The 6,741-nt window shown below is 41.8% G+C and overlaps 1 pseudogene; it reads right to left on the reverse strand.

Annotated features, from left to right (window-relative positions):
• Positions 1 to 539: 539 nt before the first annotated feature.
• On the reverse strand, positions 540 to 851 carry LOC110570710 (annotated as a pseudogene).
• Between the last annotated feature and the right edge of the window lie 5,890 nt (positions 852 to 6,741).

Below are 6,741 nucleotides of genomic sequence, written 5' to 3' on the forward strand. Positions count from 1 at the left end.
AATGCAATAATTATAACATATTATTAGATTCATAATATATATTAATATAATATAGATGAAAGTATAGAATGAAAAAGAGGGAATGGTGTTGTATTAGAGCAACATTTTTTTCACATTAAATTTTTATTTTCTCTTAATATTATATGTTTTTAAATGACTTTTTTTTATTGTTATTGTTATGTTAATCACCATACATTACATCATTAGTTTTTGATGTAGTGTTCCATGATTCATTGTTTGTGTATAACACCCAGTGTAGAGCAACATTTTTGTTTTGTTTTGTTTTGTTTTGTTTCCTGAAAAAAAGAGTTCTGCATCTTGGTGATGACATTTATTGAAACGGTTGGGAAAAAATTAAAATGCCCTTTAGCTTAAGAATTTTTTAGTTATCCGCAAATCAACTCGTTTCAGGAGTGGAAGAATCCTTGGTCATTTCTTAATATCAAAATTTACGCAGGTTTCTCTTTTGAATGTCTTCTACACTTAAAGAGGCAATCATACAAAAGCTCCTATATTCCATACATGATAAATTCTTTGTTTCAGCCAACTCTTAATGGAGGGGTAACTAGTACAACACCATCTCCCCGGACAAAAAGCATTGGAATATTCCGTTTTGTTGATTTATATATCTCTTCGTATGTTTCCTCATCAATTTCTATAGTAGTCACGGTTTCTTCCACATCTCCCAATATCATATTTAAATGCTGATCGTAAGCATGTAATCTGCCTCAAAGCTCTCTGTCATTTCTCATTTTCACATAAATTCGCTCATCCAGGCTGAGCCTGATGAGATCCAGGGGCTCTTCTACAGTGTTGGTAGTTTGTTGCTGATCCACGTCGTCCGCCATGTTTCAAACCCTGCACCCTTTCCCGCCTCTCCGCAACATTTTTATATAGTATTGAAATTAAGTTAGTATTACTCTTAAGCAGACTGTAATAAGTTAAGATGCATATGGTGATCTCTAGATCCCAACCAAACAGCTCAAAATAATATGGTTAAAAAATCAACAGAAAAATTTAAAATGAGACACACACAAAAATATTTACTTAATGCAAAAGAAGTCAAGGAATAACAGAGGAACAAAACAACACAGTAGCAATCAGATAATAAATATCAAAATGGCAAGTGTAAATTCAACCATATCAATAATTACCATAAATACAAATAGTCTAAACATCCCAATCAAAATGCAGAAATTGTTCCACTGCCTAAAAAAAAAAAAGCAAGATCCAACTATGTGTTGTCTAAAAGAAACACACTTAAGATTTAAAGAAACAGGGCGCCTGGATGGCTCAGTTGGTTAAGCGACTGCCTTCGGCTCAGGTCATGATCCTGGAGTCCCTGCATCGAGTCCCGCATCGGGCTCCCTGCTCGGCAGGGAGTCTGCTTCTCCCTCTGACCCTCCTCCCTCTCATGCTCTCTGTATCTCATTCTCTCTGTCTCAAATAAATAAATAAAATCTTTAAAAAAAAAAAAAGATTTAAAGAAACAAATGAGTTGAACTGGTAGGAGATATATCATGCAAACAGTAACCAGAAGAGAGCCAGAGTAACTATATTAACATTGAGGAAAAGTAGACTTTAGGACAAGAACTATTATTATAAGAGCTACAGCAATGTTTTTCTAAATAGATCTCCTGAGGCAAGGGAAACAAAAGCAAAAATCAACTATTGGGACTACATCAACATAAAAAGCGGGGGACCTGGGTGGCTCAGTCAGTTAAGTGTCCGACTCTTGATTTCTACTCAGGTCATGACCTCAGGGTCCTGGGATGAAGCCCCAGGTTGGCTCCATGCTGTGCATGGAGCCTGCTTAGATTCTCTCTCTCCCTCTCCCTCTGCCTCTCCTCCCAACTCTCCCCCCGAGACATGACACCTGAAAGCAATACATGATCCTGACCTGCATCTTATAGGCAAAAAAGAAATAAATGCATAAATAAATAAAATAAATTTTTTAAAAGGTAGATACAGAGATAGATAAATAGAAGTATATTATAAAAAACATTATTGAGGGGCGCCTGGGTGGCTCAGTTGGTTGGGCGACTGCCTTCGGCTCAGGTCATGATCCTGGAGTCCCTGGATCAAGTCCCGCATCGGGCTCCCTGCTCAGCAGGGAGTCTGCTTCTCCCTCTGCCCCTCCCCCCCTCATGTGCGCTCTCTCTCTCTCTCTCATGCTCTCTCTCTCAAATAAATAAATAAAATCTTTAAAAAAAAACAGTATTGGTACAATGGACAAAACTGGAAAATGGACTGTTAAAGTGGGGCATCAATGCTAAATTTTTCTTAATTTGGTAAGTATACTAAAGATATATAAAAATATTCTTGTTAGGAAATATACACTGAAATATTATGGGGTAAAGAGGCCTAATATATACAACATACTCTCAAATGATTCAAGGAATATATACATTTGTATCTCCTGTGGTCTTTCTGAGAGACAGAGAATATAGAGCAAATGTGGCAAAATGTAAAAAGTTGATGAAGGATAAATGGTAGTTTTTTATATTATTTTTGCAATGCTTCTGTAAATTTGGAAATATTTCAAAACAAAGCATTAAAAAATTAACAAAACAGAAAGAGATTGATACTTCTTTGACATGGACATTAATTTCTGAGCCACGGCCAGTATTATGCTTAACAGGCAAACACCAGCAGCATTCCCACCCAAGTCTAGAAGAAGAAAAAGATACCACTTTCCCACTAATATTTATCTAGCCAACAAAATTAGAAAAGAGAAAGAAATCAGATGTATAAAACTTCAAAAGAAAAGAAAAGAAGACCATTTGCTGACCATATGATCGTAAACCTAGAAAGTAACTGAAAAAAAATAAGACAATTTCATAAGAAATCTGAATGCAAAATTAATATACAGAAACCACGGGGAGGGGCGCCTGGGTGGCTCAGTTGGTTAAGGGACTGCCTTCGGCTCAGGTCATGATCCTGGAGTCCCGGGATCGAGTCCCACATCGGGCTCCCTGCTCAGCAGGGAGTCTGCTTCTCTCTCTGACCCTCCCCCCTCTCATGCTCTCTCTCTCTATCTCATTCTCTCTCTCAAATAAATAAATAAAATCTTTTTAAAAAGAAAAAAAAAAGAAACCACGGGGAGGATGGCAATGGACTCAGTCTTTGGAGCGGTCCCTGAAGCCAGAGCTGCCATGTCCCCTCCTCTTTCATTACCTGTTGCAAACAATAAAGGCCATTTGTACCTTAAAATTTAAAAAAATAAAATAAATAAGGGGCGCCTGGGCATCGGTCAGTTGAGCAGGGGACTGATAACTTCGGCTCAGGTCATGATCTCATGGGTCTTGAGATGGAACCCCCCCTTCCCTCCAGGTTCAACAGGGGAGTCTGCTGGAGATTCTTTCCCTCCATCGCTCCCCTTACTTGGGAGCAGACATGCTCACTCTCTCTCTCTCTCTCCCCCTCTCTCTCTCAAATAAATAAATCTTAAAATAAATAAATAAATAAAATCTTAAAATTATACACACACACACAGAGAAATCATTGGCATTCACTTACAACAGAGAAACCTAAGCATTTGGTTAAAAAAAAAAACAACTGCAATTTAGCTTCAGCCTTTAAAAGACCAAATACCCAACTGTCAATTTGGGCATTCTTAGAATATTAAGGTATTAATGATTTTATGATAACATAGGCCATGATCATATCTAATCATTGTAATAGCATCAGTCATTGTATAATGCCATTCACCCCTCAGTGATGTGTTCAGGAAATAAAGATATACCAGAATCACCAGAATTACCCTGAGATAAGCAGAAAGTGAATGAGCCACTATAATCATTCTTCTTCAGGCAAAGACAAAGGAGTTGCTGTACAAAAGATATTTGAAGTCACCTTTTCTTGTACTTACACAAAATTTCCAAACAAGATACAGACACCAGTACTGCATGTTAAAAAAGATCTCTTCATAAAAGACAGAAGAGATCATGTACTTTGCAGATAACAATACCAAGCAGCAGTAAGCTCTAACATATTACAGAAAAATATCCATAATAGTTTGCCATTCCAGGAAGGAAACAAATCCCCTATGTTAACGTTTGTAAACACAAAGAAAAGTATCTTACTACATCAGTCCTGGATTGGGGGTTGGTGGGGAGTGGAAGGGACAGCTACACTGTTTACATTTTTTTGAAAATGTGTTCAGGTATTATTACTTATGTAAATAAAATTTTCTTAAAGCCAGTTATGCACTCTAGGAGATAACGTAACAGCTGATGCCAAGACCAGGGTCAGGGCTCAGAGCTCAGGGCCTGGAACTCAAGAGTCTCCAATCAAGCAATGAAGGGGTCAGAGTGCTCTGATGCCCAATGCTAAGGAAATTCTTGAGTCCCACTCACTGATGTCCATCTTATACCTAACTTCCAGTACCCAGGTTACCTCCACTTTTTTCTTCCAATACAATGTCTCTGTGCCCAACCTGTACCCTGCCCAGAGCCTGAAGCAATAGTTGCTAATTCCACCCCGACAGTGGTTCAAGCATTTTGTGCTGATTGGTCAGGCAGTATTGACTGACACCAAGGAAACCCAATGAGTGGCCCTGACAGTCCCTGGGGCTCTTGCAGAAAAGTCAAGTCAGGCAACATGAAAGATACCTGCTCCGGTGCCCAGCAAGCCATTCCTGAACCGTTTGGATATTATGTCGTAAAAATACCTGGAAGAGTACTTTCTAACAGATCAGACTCCCTTTTAGGATGATGATCATGATGATAACGATGACGATATTTTTTACCATTCATTCAACGCCTGCTACATGCCAGGCGCTGTTCAAGACTCTGGGGAACAGCGCTGACATTGTCAAGTGTGAAAGATTATAAACATAATAAACAGTAAACAGCTACTATTTACTAAGCACTTACTATGTTCCAACAACATTTTACATACATTATCTCCCAACCACTCTCCGGCTTCCACATTCACCCCGAAACGACTGCAGTTTCCCAGCGGCCCGCACTCCCCCTCGCCCCCTCCCCTCTCTGCACCAAGGCCGCAGAGAGCCTTGTAGACTGTGCCTTGCCCCAGGTCGCACCAACTCACGGAATTTCTCACACAGCCAGGAACACCAGAAACCCGGCCATAAGAGCGGATGCCGGCCAGTTGTGCAAGGAAAAACCCTGAATGTAGCCCAGGAAGTTTGACTTTTCTTCATAACTTTGTCACCAACAATCAGGACCGTGATCGCAGGCATAACCAGCTTGCTACCGGAACCTCTCAACCGCTAATGAAAACAAACTCAGTGATCTTAAACTTCAGTGTAAAACAAAATTTTTTGGAGGTGCTCACGGAGAATTCCTAGGCCTCACGCTCCAGGAATTCTGATTCAGTGATTCTGGGATGGAGGAAAGCATCTGCATTTTCCACAAATTTTCCAGGGAATGGCAATGCCGCCAAGTCACAGACCACTAGCTTAAATGTCTATTAAGAGAGGTCTGGTTTAAACGTAATTCCATACAAAGGAATGCTATGCAGCCCTAAAAATGAAAATATAAATATGCTATTTCGTAAAAAGGTATAAAGTGAGCAATCGCGTGGTTAAGAAACAGGGGTGGAAGGAAATGTTTTGTTGTCCTCTGTAACCATATTAGGAGTATTACTTATTCCAAAATCAGTGTTGGGTGTTTCTTCCTATTAACACTAGGTAACGAGTGGAGCCACACCTTCCTTTGGCAGCCACAATACACCATGCCAAAGCACCTTTAACCTGACACTCAGGTCAAGGCACTGACGCTGCATCTTCTTAAGTGGGCCTTGTAGTGTCAGACCCAGTTCTGCTAGTTCCTGGCTTCTGAGCAAACCGATGAACCCCCCTCTGCATGACATTTTCATCATCTGTCAACTGGGCTAAAATAGGTATACTTAGTGGTTGTGTTTTAGGTCAAACTAAATAAATTCTTACTACTGATGATGGTAGTATAATAATTACTACAGTAGGAAACAGATATGTATATAGTATGGTAATAAATTGATCTTGCAGGGCCAGCTATTAATGCACTCAACCCTAATCTCATTTCCCCCTAAACACCTCTGCAATGTTCTAACAGTGGTTTACAACTTCCGAAGAGGCCTAAGGATATGGTCCAAAAACTCTTCCCACTATTCAACTGAAAGAAAAGCATAGGTCATTTCCGGGGCGGGGCTTCAGAGGAGGCGGGCCTTACATCTCCCTGTCCTGGTGCAGCTTTCCACTGGCGGGAATTGAAACACAATCAACTTTTCCGATTAAGGTCCTCCTCATCTGAGGCCAGCTCAAGGAACGTCGAGATCTTGACCCTGGAAACCAAGCCCTAGAGCGGCACCACTGCTCTGCCTCCTAGAGGCCCATAAAGGTATTTCCTTAACCACGGCCTCGGCTATTGGGCTGCACAGATACCGCGATCTCTACGGGGCGGAGCCTCGGAAGGGGCGGAGCCTAGCTGACATTTTGCGACTTTGGTTCCGCCGGCGTCACTTGAAAGATCCGCGCAGATCGGTCAGTGTGAGAAACCAGGGATTCGAACGCCCGAGGCTGAGCCCTGCGCCCTTGCTGCGCCACCAGAACCCCAGGACTGCCGGCCTCCCAGGAGGCGCCCCCAGAACTCCAGGCACTCTCTGCGTCGCCCGGCGCCGCGCCCCGCCGCCCCCGGCCGCCTCACCTGTCGTCGAGAGCTGTCACTGCGTGCAGGACCCAGGCCCTCACACCCTCCAACAGGCCCCGGGAGCGCCGCCCGCAGCGCCGTCCAGGTG

This window comes from Neomonachus schauinslandi, chromosome 1 (genome assembly GCF_002201575.2).
Source record: "Neomonachus schauinslandi chromosome 1, ASM220157v2, whole genome shotgun sequence".
NCBI classification, from domain to species: Eukaryota; Metazoa; Chordata; class Mammalia; order Carnivora; family Phocidae; genus Neomonachus; species Neomonachus schauinslandi.